This window comes from Myxocyprinus asiaticus, chromosome 30 (assembly GCF_019703515.2).
Source record: "Myxocyprinus asiaticus isolate MX2 ecotype Aquarium Trade chromosome 30, UBuf_Myxa_2, whole genome shotgun sequence".
NCBI lineage: Eukaryota > Metazoa > Chordata > Actinopteri > Cypriniformes > Catostomidae > Myxocyprinus > Myxocyprinus asiaticus.
In genome coordinates, this window is record NC_059373.1 from 8,808,243 (window position 1) to 8,825,119 (window position 16,877).

Below are 16,877 nucleotides of genomic sequence, written 5' to 3' on the forward strand. Positions count from 1 at the left end.
TAAGTGTGTGTCTCTGTATGTGATTGTGCACATACCTTCTCACAAAAGCATAAAACATAATCACTTTTGCAAAGACGAGGTCAATTCCAATACTATTTCGAAATTTGGGTCAACAATTGGCTTGGAAATTGAAGCAAAAGACTGTCCAATTTACAGAGTGTTTCAATTTCAGCCCTATCGCCAGATGGAGGGCATTTCTGAAACCAGACTGCCATTGAAAGCAACTTGCTTGTGAGACTCGGGTATGTGTATCACGTAACAATCTAGCACACACACACTAGCCCACCACAGTGGTGTCTCAGTGGAGCAAGCCCTATTATTGGCGCTCTAAAGCTTGGTCATAAGTGGTGGTGATTGTTCACACTGAGGGAGAGAAGGCACAGGAAGAGTGCCATTTATTTCACTCTCAGAGATATGATCGCAACAATCTACCAAAAGACATGTTAGGGCTGGGAAATCTAGCAAACAGTTATATATCAAACTTTTTAAGCGTTAATTGCATTTTACATCATCAAAAGTATAATCACCTGTATTAAGTATATAGAATGTATATTTAAGCAATATCACACAAGCAAGAGTGCGATATGGCCCTACATCAGCACTGCTGTGATTAGTGCTGATTTAGGGCCATATAGCACGATTGCGAGTGTGATATTGCTGATATACAACAGTTCAATGAACAAGTAAATTAAAAAAAAAATCAGGAAAAAATGAGTATGGTCCAAAAAACGCATTTGTGCATGGAACTACTTTCTTATGTGACGGATCAGAATCTGCCGTTGCTGGTTCAAACCAAATGATGCGTCTAAGCCTCCATTAGTAATTCAAAGATTTCACTTCAGACATAGTATCACGGCTTGTGCTGTTTCTAACAAGTTATTGGATAAACAAGGATGGATGTGTGTGTGTGTGTGTGTGTGTGTGTGAGAGAGAGAGAGAGAGAGAGAGAGAGAGAGAGAGAGAGAGAAAGAGAGACACAGAGAGTGTCCGATCACCTGTTGTCACACCCAAGCAGAGATGCTGTGAGCTTTCTGAAGATCAGCTTTCTCATTGGTAAAATAGCCATTCAAGTGGGGTATTCCTCTCTATTTCGCGGTAGCCAGTGCGCAAGAGTCATTCACTATAGAAACTGCAATCTCCTCCGCCATTTTGAACAGTATTTTCTCTCCAATGTGGAAATTCCAGTAAGAGGTAAGTGCCTTGAGTTCTGTAATCAATCAGTCTGTTGTGTCTCTCAGGTGTGATGAGCCGTAATGCTGAAGTTGTTCGTTTAAAGCTGTTTAAAGCTATTTCCTAGCTTTAGTAGTGTAGTACCGATCACAGAGCACTGTTGTATCACCAACTGGCTCATATTACACACAAAAATTATCTTTTCCCACCACCTGCTGACTAACATATGTAATGTTAAAAAAAGACAAACAGTAGCTCTTAACACATATGCACTGCTCTTACACTTTAGTTTAGAACGGCACGAACACAAGCAGAGTGATACACACAGTGAAGGGTCCGAGTGCTGATGGTGTCCGTCCATCAGTGCTCATGTAATGTCTTTCGTCCAATCGGATTCGAGGACCGGAACTAACTGTTGTATATAATCATATGAATATATAGAATTGGAAAAAAATCACAGTCATTTCCGTTACATCTCAAATTCTGTATTATGTTTCATATAATTCTGTGGTGGAAATGATAGTAATGAAAAGGGCATTTTTAACGTTTTTGAAATAAAAAGTTTGCCTCTTTTGTCTTGCTAGGGCTAATTTCATAGCTAAAAATGTATGTATCCAAAATACACTTTTTTCTTAATTTGACAAAATTAAAGCTCGATTTGAAATTATGCCCAATAGCAATTTTTGGCTCAAAAGTGATATTTATTTTGATTGTTCTTTGTTTTCTTCAAACATCACTTGTCTCATATTTAATCTAAAGCATGCTCTTTACTGACACTTTTGTTGATTTAACAGGTACTCCTTTTAACTACTAGGGGTGAAATTTGGTGTGGTGGAAATGACACCACCACTGTGGGACTGTTTAATTTTTTTAATAATAATAATTAAAAAAGTATAAGAATAGTGTACACACACATACTCAATTATATACTCTCATTCAATTCTATATAATCTATATATGAATATACACTCAATGTTTATGCATTTCCTCTGAAATGTCAAAAATATATATTTTTTAACATTAAAAATGTAAAATATAGTAACTAAAGTAAAAATCGAGTGTTTTCCACATTGTTTTTCATTAAATGAACACAAGGAAGAATATTTACTCATTTTCATTTGAATAAACCAATGTACTGTAACAGTATAATAAACATAAATATTTACCTCCATATATTTTTACTAGAACACTTTGAAAAGTGCCTTGTCAACATTTTTTATTGATGATGCAAATGAATTGTTGAATCTGAGTTTTGAATTGATTTAAAGAAACGAACAGTATAAACAGATTTACGAAAGTTAATCGAACTCAACTCTTAACATCGGTTTTACTCCAGATAATAAAGGGAAGGAAGAAAGTCATACACATCTGGGATGGCATGAGGGTGAGTAAATGATGAGAGAATTTAAATTTTTAGGTGAACTATCCCTTTAAAATCAATTGCCAGCATAATCATCACTAATATTTTTGTGAATATTCAATAAATCATCCATTATTAAGTATTAAAATAACCACACAATTTTGCAAAAGTGAAACAATTTACCCAAAATGTTGTTTTTCAGAGCCCCTTGATGGCTCTTCTTTCTTCCAATTGACAAATTTGGCAAATTTGATTGATCTGACCTTGAGAGAGTGATCCAAAATCAGAACAGATCTTTCCGCCACTCAGTGCTGACAGATCTTGAGTAGACCTTCGCAATTTGTTCGGTAATGTTGTCTTCCTGTCTATCGTCTTTGTTATTGCCCTATTACTCACCTTCCTTTGGTATTCTGCAATTTTCCCCTTTTTCATGAATGCAACCCCTTCTCTTTATCCCTCGTTTTCATATTACCATCTCTCTAGTCTTGTTTTCTCTCTTTTATTCGTTCCCTCTTCCCTTCCTCTCTCCCCGTAATAACTGGTAAATGCTGCTCCCTCATGACCTCCCTTGCTCTCTCCCTCTCCCACCAGCCAAATTACCAGTTGGTTACTATAGAGACGTGTTTATAAATGCGCTTTCCTCTTTTTATGATTCCCAATCTTCCCTTTTTCTCTCCACCTCCCCTCTTGCTTTTCTCTGCCAGCATTTCCTGCCCTGCAAGTTGCCTATTCTTTCCTTTGCTTTTTTTCTTCTTTTTTCTGCATTCCATTTTAGGGTCTTATTATCCATGCTGTTATTTATTTATTTATTGCCCTCTCAGTTCATTTCATCATTATTTGGTGCATGTTTTTCATAAGTTGTCATAATTACTAGAATCTCCCAGTGTTACGGTTCAACTGGTTTTCATGTTAACTGGTGACCTTCTTCCGTTTTACACCAGATGTGGACGACCGGCCGCAGATTCGTCGATTCTGAAAATCATGCTTCTGACTCAATGTTTTGCTCTCCATTAAATGTAAAATTACTACATGATGCTGGCATCATTGTACAGATTAAGATAAGTGATATTATTAGATCAAACGGCAGAAGTATGCAAGATTAAAAAATAAATAAATAAATTACCGAGGTAGGACATTCGAACTCGGCCATCAATAATATGATCAGCACGACACTATAGCACATTATCCATTTGAGCTTCTATACAGCAGCAATTTATGGATATGCATAATATTTGGGTGTAGCGTTTCGAGGAGAAAATGACATTCATATTTCATACAGTGTCATAATCGGACAAGACCATCAGCTTGTAAACTGAAGCACAAGTTAACATGGACACACTGCTGGATTATATGCTCTATTTCACACCGAACATACACTCTTGTGAATACAAAGATGCCCCCTTAAATTGTTGCTGTCTAGTTGCTCAAATGGATAGTGTGTTAAAGTATCGTGCTAATGATATTACTGATGGCTGAGTTCGAATCTCCAACCTCTTTTTTTTATTTTATTTTTTAATCTTGCATACTTCTGCCGTTTGATCTAATAATACCACTTATTTTAATCTGTACAATGATGCCAGCATCATGTAGTAATTTTACATTTAATGGAGAGCAAAATATTGAACCAGAAGCATGATTTTCAGAATCAACGAATCTGCGGCCGGTCGTTCACATCTGGTGTAAAACGGAAGAAGGTCACCAGTTCACACGAAAACCAGTTAAACCGTTACTGGGTGACACCGATCTGCTTCTATGACACATTTGATTGGTTGTGCAGCTCTCCGAGTCTTTCACTGCAGAGATCCCTTTGGTCCCACCTCAATTAAACAGCTGTGTCAAATGACTAATAATCCTAGATGTTTACCGTGCAAGCTGTCTTTCTGTACCAGCACAGGTGTCTTGAATAAAGAGCATGTGGAATGCTAAATATGTTGGAGGGAAATTACAAACTGAACCGTAAATCACTTATTAAGCTAGGAAATAGTGGTCAGTAAAATGAAATGTTCTCAGATAATACCAAAAGACTACTTCAATCAGTCAAACATTTTTTTTTTTTTTTTTTAGAATATGCATTTTAAATGCAACTAAATATGTTTGGAACAAAAGGTGAAAACAATTTAAAACAGCAAGTGTGACCACCTGTTCAGGATGTTTTCCTGCCTTCACCCCAAGGTAGTTGGGATAGGCACCCACTGCAACCCTGCATAAGATAAGTGGTTATAGAAAATGGATGGAAAGAAATGTATTAACAAACAAAATCTTTTATTTGAAACATGTTTTACAAAGTACCTTAAAAGTAAAGTAATTAATTTTGTAATTACATATTCTATGAAGTAATTAATCATGTAATATGATTTTTTACAAAAGTAATTAGTAATTAGTAATTGCTGTGTGATGAACAGATTGTAATTTAAGTAATTATTCACTGAAAATCTTCCCTTCTGACATGGCATGTGATTTTCAGTAAATAACTAATTTAATTTCAAAAGAAATGTGAAAGAAATACACATTTGCAATGGCGTGATGGTGAGTAAATGATTTTAGGAACAAAATTCCATCGAATTGAATTGCGTAATCGTTAACAAAATTAAATAAATGAAACTTGAATAAATTAATGTTTTATTAATTTAATTTTAAGATTGCGCAGTTCAATTAGATGGAATTTTGTTATGAAATTGAAATGCATAAATCTTAAAAATAGGCTAAAATATATATATATTTTTTGGGAGTGCAGTTCTGCTGTGATGTTTTTACAGGAGTTAATACTAAGTAGTTACACAAGAAGTAGGCAGAGAAGAAGAAATGCATTTACCCAGATTCCCAAATTACTCTACAAGAATGCTGATAGATAAGATTGTCTGTTTGCTAATTGTAGCTAGGTATTAAGTGTAATTGTCTTTGACTCTTGAATAAGGACGACATATTAGCCAGTAGATAATTAGCTCAGAAAAGTCGTACCTATAGCAACAGTCTATGCAGCACTAGAGCTAATGAACTAGTTTTGCCCCATTACGCACGAACATTTCATTTGTGCTAATGGCACTGTAATTTAGTGCCTATAAGCACTTTTTGAAAGTGCATTACAATTAGGTCTTATTATGACTTAAGCAAAGTCGATGATGAATTTGTACAAATCAGACCAGTAATATTCAAGGACAAAGCAGGAAACAGTTGAATGGCTGCACCAGGATTAACACCCTCGAAGATTATGATTTTTTACATGGTAGAAAACAATTGAGCCAGGCTAATGTACATGAAGTATTCAAACCAGCAAGGGTTGCATTGCGCAAATGACTTGTCATTAGAAGTCATTCAGGCTGAAAGGCTGATTGATTTAAACACCATGTTTCCATGTTTCGGTCATTCTATTGCCGAAATGTGTTCTGACATTTGTAATTGCTGCGCTGTATGCTTTGTGCAGAAAAGCACCTACATTTCAAATGGTAATATTGTAATTGTGTGCATACCTGTAGAGGTAATGTGGCTTTCGGTCAAAATCTATGGGGTTGTTATGCAGAAGCTTTTGAACTCCCTTTTTTAATTAATTTATTTATTTATTTATTTATTTATTTATTTATTTTTCACCGTTGTCCCAATTTGCATTTGAGAGAGGGTAGAAAACCGATTTGGATGCGGAGCTAAACACGTTCACTCACTTTCTGTCATCCTTCTGTTCCTCTCATGGGGTGTCGTTCTCCACACACTGTTCCCCGGGTGTGCAGATCCAGGGATGGGAACGCTCATGTGATGTCACAGACACAGGAGAGAGGGATGGTGGGAGACAGAAGCATGACATTGAGGATGCAAAGCTGGTTACCTCCTGCTGTGTTCCAGCACCAGATAACAGTCTAGCACCTTGCAGGGCCAAGGCTTTTTGTAAGAGCAAAAAATCTATCTATCTATCTATCTATCTGTCTGTCTGTCTGTCTGTCTGTCTGTCTGTCTGGCTGGCTGGCTGTCTATCTCCTTCACCAGTCATTATTAAATGTTTTTTTTTAATTGAAGTTTCTTTTCTTTTCTTAATGTGTTAAATTATTGTTACTGTATATCTTTGCTCGCACAGATGACTCAGTGTTGCAGTCTTGTCTTTAAGATACTGTAAGCATCAGGACAAAAAACATCATGCCACCACTGTGCCAGAGATTAGATTTGAAAATGTGAACAACTTTAAATAGATAGCTGTGTAACAGAAGTGCAATACAATACCACCAATAACAAACGTCTCGGTTACTGTCATAACCTTCGTTCCCTGATGGGGGAACGAGACGTTGTGTTGATGTAGTGACACTAGGGGTCGCTCTTGAGAGCCCCGAACACCTCAGATCTTTGAGAAAAGGACAATGAGAATTGGCGAGTGGAATTTGCATGCCACTCCCTCGGACATACGGGTATAAAAGGAGCTGGCTCGCAACCACTCATTCAGGTTTTGTGCTGAGGAGCCGAGACAGGGTCCCGGCCATTTCAGCGGGTAGAACAGCGTTGTGGCAAGGGGGACACAACATCTCGTTCCCTCCATCAGGGAACGGAGGTTACGACGGTAACCAAGACGTTCCCCTTCTGTCACTCACTCGACGTTGTGTCGATGTAGTGACACTAGGGGTCCCTATACGAAACACCACAACTAGCTGAACCGTGTTACATGGACTGCCGGTGCAGGTGCAAGCAAGCTGCTGCGTGCATAGCAGCAGGTGCACCGGTCTGCACGTAGCCTCCCCCAATGTATAGTTCCCCACATCCCTGGGGGGGGAGGGTGGGTAGAGACATATCTAGTATGGAAGCAGGCCGCACCACAGAGTATTCAGTTATTCGGCAGGGGCCATTTTAACGCTCAATATATGCGTGTTCTTTTCCTATCCTATTCTATCAGGGGGAAAAGGCCCCACAGAGACCACATCCTGCCCAGAGGGGAGGTAACATGTGGCAAGCACGTCATATGGGCTCAGAGCCACACATGGAAGAGGCGCGGTGGTTGGTCCTGCCTGAAAGGGGAGGAGCTCTACAAACACGGCGACCGGGACAGAGAGGGCCCTGTTGAAGGAAGACGTAGGTCTGCCGACAGGGAGACCGTAATGTGGAAAATACATCACAGGGGGTTACCAGAGTAACCGGCACCTGTGGAGCACCTACCTCAGTAAGGGCATATTAGCACACGTACTGGTTCCGGCTGTGAATTCCTCCGCTGAATTCGCGAGCCACAGGGCTAGGGAAGAAGGACATCCAGGGTTCACAGGTTCGTGAACTCGCATGGGAAAAGAAGCGCACATCTTCGCCGCTTTGGAGGGGAAAGGCGCTATCTGAAGAAAAAATCTGAATGAGTGGTTGCGAGTCAGCTCCTTTATACCCGTATGTCCGGGGGAGTGGCATGCAAATTCCACTCGCCAATTCTCATTGGCCTTTTCTCAAAGATCTGAGGTGTTCGGGGCTCTCAATAGCGACCCCTAGTGTCGACACAACGTCGAGTGAGTGACAGAAGGGGAACACTATATTTTACTTGGCGTTTACTCAGCTTGGTGAAGACCGTTCTTGAAGGGATAGATCCAGAGGTTAAATTGGGATTTTTGAGATGGGTTAACCCTAAAACCGCAAACTATATGGAAGCACAATGCTTATGTTATTAAATTACAGAACTTTAAAGGTGTTTTGAGCAGGTCTCCAGGCGCGTCGTGGTTACGACAGATGCCTCCAAAGCGGGCTGGGGCGCTGTATGCAACGGGCACGCAGCCGCCGGCTCCTGGACGGGCCCGCGGCTATGTTGGCACATCAGCTGCCTCGAGTTGCTGGCAATGCTGCTTGCCCTGCAGAGGTTTTGGCCATTGATCCAGGGTAAGATGTGTTAGTTCGGACAGACAACACGGCAACGGTAGCATATATCAACCGTCAAGGCGGTCAATGCTCCCGTTGTATGTCACAACTCGCCCGCCGTATCCTCTCTGGAGTCAGCAGCACCTCAAGTTGCTGTGAGCCATTCACATCCCGGGCGACCTCAACATTGTAGCGGACGCACTGTCACGGCGAGTGGAGAGTCCACCCTCAGGTGGTCCAGCTGATTTGGAGTCGATTCGGGCAGGCACAAGTAGATCTGTTTGCTTCCCATGAATCCTCCCACTGCCAGCTCTGGTACGCCCTGACCGAGACACCTCTCGGTATAGACGCGCTGGCACACAGCTGGCCCCCTGGACTTCGCAAATATGCATTTCCCCCAGTGAGCCTACTTGCACAGACCCTGTGCAAGGTCAGGGAGGGCGAGGAGCAGGTCATCCTGGTAGCACCCTACTGGCCCACCCAGACATGGTTCTTGGACCTCACGCTCCTCGCGACAAGCCCCCCCTGGCGAATTCCCCTGAGGAAGAACCTACTTTCGGCCTCCTGGGCCTTGACCAGTGTTGCCTCTCTAACAGACATTTTCAGAGCAGCGGGCTGGGCAACACCCAACACCTTTGCGAGGTTCTACAATCTCCAGGTGGAACCGGTTTCCTCCCGTGTAGTGGCAGGCACAAGTAGGTAAGTCCGGGACAGCTGGCCGGGTGTATTGCTGGCTGGGTGTACCTGAGCTGAAGACGTGCGCTGTTGACTCCCAGTAGTGTTCACAAACTGTGTTCCCTGGATGATTTCCTCCGAGCCCTGTGGCAGACGAGTTTGCGGAGAAACTCGCTGCTGGCTCAGTACATGTGCTAACTAAGCCCTGTACTGGGGTAGGTGCTCCGCATGTGTTGGTTCCCCATAGGTAACCCCATGCGACGTATATCTTCCACTAATTTGTTTCCTTGTTGGTAAACTGCGTCTTCCTTGGGCAGAGGCCTCTCTGCCCCAGTCACCATGCTTGTAGAGACCTACCATGGGACTTCTCCACATGACATATTTCCGACAAAGCTCGGCAAGGCCATGTGATGTATTTCCACTCAAAATACCCCCCCCCCGGGCAGGGTGTGGTCTCCGCGGTGTCTTCCCCTTGGGAGGGACACCCCCCCGACATAGACCTGGTGGCCCCAGTCGGTTAATTCCTTTTTTTGGGGAGAGGGGAAAAAAAGAGGATAAGAGGCCATGACTGGGCTAGCTTGCCTCTATCTTTTGGGCAGTCGACTTGTCCCCAAAGGGCCGTTCAACACTCATAACAGTGTTGGGGGAGGTTATGTGTCGGCCTGGTGCGCCGGCTACGAGGCACACAGTGGTCTGCCCGTCACACACCACCAGTTCACGTAACACAGTTCAGCCAGTTGTGGCGTTTCGTATAGGGACCCCTAGTGTCACTACATCGACACAATGTCGAGTGAGTGACAGATAGGGAATGACCTGGTTACTTGCGTAACCTCTGTTCCCTGATGGAGGGAACGAGACGTTGTGTCCCTCCTGCCACAATGCTGAACTACCTGCTGAAATGGCCGGGACCTTGTCTCGGCTCCTCAGCACAAAACCTGAATGAGTGGTTGCATACCAGCTCCTTTTATACCCGTATGTCCGAGGGAGTGGTATGCAAATACCACTCGCCAATTTTCATTGGCCTTTTATCAAAGACCAGAGGTGTTTCAGGCTCCCAAGAGTGACCCCTAGTGTCACTACATCGACACAACGTCTCGTTCTCTCCATCAGGGAACGGAGGTTATGCAAGTAACCAGGATTGCTTTGGCTCAATTCTCAAATGAGAATTATTTTTATCAAAACAATAAGTTCAAATATCTGAACAATTAGTTTCTTGCTCACACCAGATTTGAATTTCTTATTCATTTAAGCAAATTGCATGTGTTTTGGCACATGTCTGCAAAAAAGACTAAGTACAATTGTCTACAATTTGCACAATAACTAAATTAACATGGCTTGCTGATCAAAACTGATGAGTTGATTCTCAAAGAAATTGTCATACTCTTCACAACTTCTAAACATTCTTTCATCGTGTGAGCCATCACATGCAAAATGATCCATTCAGTTATCAAAATCTGTCAGATATACATTTATATTCCATAAATATCTATGAAATTGAATGTTTGTAATGTCTGCTAAATCTCTGGCCAGACCAACAATTGTGACAGGATGTCCACCAAGAAGATGGGAACTTGTAGTGTACGTACTGTGAGGAGGTACAATTTATTGTTTTTTGCAGAACTACCGCAGGATTTTTCATTATTGCCGGTTTTTTTTTTTTTTTTTTTTTTTTTGCTTGTATGTCATTTTGTGGCAATTTTCTGTTCAATATATATGACTTTACATGTAAGAAATGTGTAAAAATGGACATGCAGATGTGAATTTTCTGTTTACATGTAACACATTGCTACAAAAATAAATTTACTGTATACATACAAATGTGCATATCCTTTTTCTGGGTACTACAGTATTGTACAGTATTGACTTTTCCCAGTAAATTTTAAGCTACTATTGAAATCAGTATCTAAAAAGCTCAGTGTGATATACAATAGCATTCAGCTAGACAAAACTGACATTCTTGTATAGTACAGTAAACAGTCAGTGTCAACAAAAAAGTAGAACAAAAATGAAATTTTTATAAAACAAACATTTCCAGGGTTGACTGCCATGGTGAAAAAACATCCAAACATTTTGACCAGTACGGCTCACATGATGACAAAAAATGTTCATGTCAAACATCATCAAATGACAATTTTTAAAATTTAAATCTGCTTTCGTGCTTTTTAGCTGCCGCTGCTACAGAGTGGGACTGGCTAAGCGCTTGCCATTTAGATGTCTAAAACAGCTGCTACCACTGTCTTTTTAAATCATAGAATATGTATATTTTATGTTACGAGCATTCAAACAAACACAGAAGAATACAAGTTTACTGTCCATATCCACACACTGTGTATACTCGCTAGAAAACTAACTGAGAAACTCACCAAATCAGCTGTTGTTCTGCTGCTGCTACGTAAAGAGAGACTAGCAAAGCACTCATCATTTATGTCTAAAATAGCTGCTTAGTCTTTTCAAACACATGATAAAATAAATGTATGTAACAGGCATTCAAAAAAAAACCAGCGGTATTAGAATACAAGTTTACAGCGCATATCTATACATTGGTATATGACAGCAGCAAAAATAATTGAGAAAAACAATCACCTTTCCAATGTAATGTTCACATGAAACAAATATTATGTTGACAGGCTCTGGACTCTGAAGTCTGCATTGCAATGTAAACAAACATGGCCATGGTCACAGTCTATCAATATTTACATTTATCGCGATAATAATATGATCATTATAAAAGTCATATAAACACATATGCTTGACATATTCGAGAATCTAATAACAAATTTCTAATGTAGTAAATAAGATGATGTTTTGTATAAAAACCGAGAATCTGAAATAAAGGATTGATATCAGTAATGCTTCATAGTTTTTTCTTTATTTTTGTAATACTTCATAGTCTTCCCTTTCCCCCGGTGACAAGTGTCACAGCATGTCACTTTTACCTCAGACTCGCATTGGCGCTCATCACAGATTTTTCACACAAATTCTTTAGCTAATATTTATTTACAGTTTTATTTACCCAGTTGCCACAGAAAAAGATGTCTGCTTTTAAAAGAAAACAATTAACAGATGAGGACATCAGAGAAATATATTTTTTTTAATTCTGAAGATGTCTCAGCCACTGCTTCATCACCTGCACACGCCACACCAAAGGAGGTGGAGGTGGTAAGCTCTTCCTGCTGGAGGGCTACCAGCAATTTAACCCATTCTGGACATCAGTTTTTTGTTTTGTTTTTTTTTACCCTCAAAGTCAGACCCCACCTGCATCTTCCCCAATGGTCTAATGTTTGAAAATGTTTACAACAGATGAGCTTGTTGAGAAGATCAGGAAACAAACCGCTACACTACAGAACAGCTGGAGAAAACTCCACCTGGAGTGAAAGGAAAGCTGGCAAAGTGAGTTCTGACTAATGTAAATGAGATTGAGATTAATGTAATTGGGCTTATATTGTAGCTTTGTGTGAAGTACTCACTGGTTACACTGGATCCACCACTGACATCCACCACATGAGGGACTTGGGATCTCTGGGTCTGTCGTCATGTCATTACTGGCCACTTACTATTGATAGGGCACTCCACAGATTCCCTGCAATTCAGGATCAACCTGATGAGAGGGCTGCTTGAGGAGCACAGTTCACCATGGTATTGGTGCTTTTTTTTTTGTTTTATTTGATTTTTGCCATTTTTGACCTAATATTGACCCTAAGACATGCCAGTCTACTGTGGCAACTCAAAAACAAACACAAAGACAATGTTAAGCTTCATTTAACGAACCAAATAGCTTTCAACTGTGTTTGATATAATGGAAAGTGATTTTCTAGTACCAAGTTAGCAATTTAGCATGATTACTCAAGGATAAAGTGTTGGAGTGATGGCTGCTGGAAATGGGGCCTGTCTAGATTTAATCAAAAATGAGTTTTTTCAAATAGTGATGGTGCTGTTTTTTACATCAGTAATGTCCTGACTATACTTTGTGATCAGCTGAATGCCACTTTGGTGAATTAAAGTACCAATTTCCTTCCGAAACAGCAAAATCTGTACATTATTCCAAACTTTTGGCCACCAGTGTACAGGTGCATCTCAATAAATTAGAATGTCGTGGAAAAGTTCATTTATTTCAGTAATTCAACTCAAATTGTGAAACTCGTGTATTAAATAAATTCAATGCACACAGATTGAAGTAGTTTAAGTCTTTGGTTCTTTTAATTGTGATGATTTTGGCTCACATTTAACAAAAACCCACCAATTCACTATCTCAAAAAATTAGAGTATGGTGACATGCCAATCAGCTAATCAACTCAAAACACCTGCAAAGGTTTCCTGAGCCTTCAAAATGGTCTCTCAGTTTGGTTCACTAGGCTACACAATCATGGGGAAGACTGCTGATCTGACAGTTGTCCAGAAGACAATCATTGACACCCTTCACAAGGAGGGTAAGCCGCAAACATTCATTGCCAAAGAAGCTGGCTGTTCACAGAGTGCTGTATCCAAGCATGTTAACAGAAAGTTGAGTGGAAGGAAAAAGTGTGGAAGAAAAAGATGCACAACCAACCGAGAGAAACGCAGCCTTATGATTGTCAAGCAAAATCGATTCAAGAATTTGGGTGAACTTCACAAGGAATGGACTGAGGCTGGGGTCAAGGCATCAAGAGCCACCACACACAGACATGTCAAGGAATTTGGCTACAGTTGTCGTATTCCTCTTGTTAAGCCACTCCTGAACCACAGACAACGTCAGAGGCGTCTTACCTGGGCTAAGGAGAAGAAGAACTGGACTGTTGCCCAGTGGTCCAAAGTCCTCTTTTCAGATGAGAGCAAGTTTTGTATTTCATTTGGAAACCAAGGTCCTAGAGTCTGGAGGAAGGGTGGAGAAGCTCATAGCCCAAGTTGCTTGAAGTCCAGTGTTAAGTTTCCACAGTCTGTGATGATTTGGGGTGCAATGTCATCTGCTGGTGTTGGTCCATTGTGATTTTTGAAAACCAAAGTCACTGCACCCGTTTACCAAGAAATTTTGGAGCCCTTCAGGCTTCCTTCTGCTGACCAGCTTTTTAAAGATGCTGATTTCATTTTCCAGCAGGATTTGGCACCTGCCCACACTGCCAAAAGCACCAAAAGTTGGTTAAATGACCATGGTGTTGGTGTGCTTGACTGGCCAGCAAACTCACCAGACCTGAATCCCATAGAGAATCTATGGGGTATTGTCAAGAGGAAAATGAGAAACAAGAGACCAAAAAATGCAGATGAGCTGAAGGCCACTGTCAAAGAAACCTGGGCTTCCATACCACCTCAGCAGTGCCACAAACTGATCACCTCCATGCCACGCCGAATTGAGGCAGTAATTAAAGCAAAAGGAGCTCCTACCAAGTATTGAGTACATATACAGTAAATGAACATACTTTCCAGAAGGCCAACAATTCACTAAAAATGTTTTTTTTTATTGGTCTTATGATGTATTCTAATTTTTTGAGATAGTGAATTGGTGGGTTTTTGTTAAATGTGAGCCAAAATCATCACAATTAAAAGAACCAAAGACTTAAACTACTTCAGTCTGTGTGCATTCAATTTATTTAATACACGAGTTTCACAATTTGAGTTGAATTACTGAAATAAATTAACTTTTCCATGACATTCTAATTTATTGAGATGCACCTGTATATATATATATATATATATATATATATATATATATATATATATATATATATATATATATATATTATTATTATTATTTTATTTTGATTGATTTATTTATTTATTTTTATGAAATTTGTAAGTAGTTCTTAAAATTACTATGGTCTAGGAAATTTGTGTTTTTTATTTAACCATAACTGTAATAAAACTGTTAGCATTTCATCATTATTCAATATGTTATTCATTATGCCTCTTGATAAAGCAGAGCCAAGTAACATATTACTTCACATCATGCAGACACATTCCACATACTTCCAGCAATAATACAGGGCCTGTGGTACGGGGGGAAATAGGATGAGAATGACCATGATCACCTGCAAAATGACCAAAGAGAAAGCAGAGTAGAAAGGTACTCACCAAATACATGAGAGCTGTGCAACACTCCCTTTTGTGTTAGCCCATGTTTTGAGGAGTACCACACACTGAAGCATTATTGAGAACTGTGAAATAAAATAAGCAAATATTTCATTAATAGTTGTTATTGTTGTTATGACATTTGTATTAGTTAGTTAAATTTCCATTGCTATTTATTGTAAATTGTGTATTTTTTTTCCTTGTAACTGGTTTATTATCTATGAAATGTGTGTACTGTGGGCTTTTGTTTACCACAAATGCAATGTAATTGAATGTTATGAATGCTATTTAGTAGCTGTTATGGTTATGTTGCTTGTATTTATTAAAATATTTATATTGTTATTCATTATATTGATATTTATTAAAAAAAGTTGTATTATCTATAAAGAAATGCATATAAAAAGCATAGATCAATAGAAACAATTAAATAATATCTAATTTTAAGAATAATGCTAATACTGGCATGTGGCTATTTCTCTATATTCCCTATATACTCTAGTAACACATTTGAGCATCTAATGGTGATGGAAGGAGATGGTGTGACTATACTGCATTACAAATGTCAAACATAGTAACTATGCCAACACAGAAACAAAAACAATATTGGCCTCAAACTTTTTTTAAGTTGTCCAGGCAATTTTCAAACTCTGTTTGTTGGAATATGAGCACAGTTGAGCCAAACACATCTGACACAAGACAGATCATAATCCAAGAGACCCAATTTCAGTCATAACAAAATTTTGAAAAATGTAAATTTACAGCAATTTGCCTTTGCATTAGAGTATATTGCTAACGAATTACATATTATGCTACTTTCAATTGCAACCCATTCCTAATATTAGCATTAGAATATAGGCTATACCTCACTCAGTAGCATTTGATCAAAGTGAAAACGATAAAACATTAGATCACGTATGTGCATCATGCCTACAACATTACACAAGCAGTGAACAGCAGGAGCCATTACGTAAACAACAACAAACTACGATAAATACAGATCATAAACATATTATTCATGCTTTTATCAGGGTCTACACATGTTTGCAAACAATTTTGGGAGCTTCTCAATCGAAAAAGATTTAAAATGTACTCACCAGTAGCAATCCTGTAATGCGTTGGCGGAAAAGTTGCACGGGAGCGAAATTCAAAGCCCGAGAAATTAAAATAAATAAATGTCAATATAAACCATTGGTTAAAACATTTATTATATTTTATACATGTTTTAAACCAATTAGGAAGGTTTTAAAGTGAAGAAAAAAGCTAAACATGACTTGCATCGCTTACCTACACTCTGTCCTCCAGCTGCAAGCGAGACGACTCAGCTGTGAACCGCCATGTGAATGCCCAGTGTCACATGACAAGCTTAATGCATCACACCAGAGTTTAAAATTTGATACATTGTATAATAACTGCCGAAAAAAAAGCTCACATTGGGGGGATAAGTTAAATCATTTAGAATTTACGTGCGAAAGGGTTAAGCGACCAGGTGTAAACAGCGATGTGTCTCGCTTAACCACATGTGATCAGATCACACGAGACACATCTTAATACCAGGTGTAAATGGGGTCTCTGTCACTATTCACTTTTTGATTGAATCTTTTTTCAGTACTGTACAATGAAAGTGAATGGTGATTCATTTTGTGTTCTACAAGACAGAAAGTCATACAAAAGAGAGGTGAGAGAATTTTAGTTTTTTAGGTGATTTGTTCTTTTAACAGCGTCTTGTATTGTACACAAGGCGGACAGCGTATTTTATTTTCAGAGGCGTAATGCAGACGTTTTTTAAAAAAGCACCTCTATCTTATTAAAGTGCTTATGGAGATACTGGAGA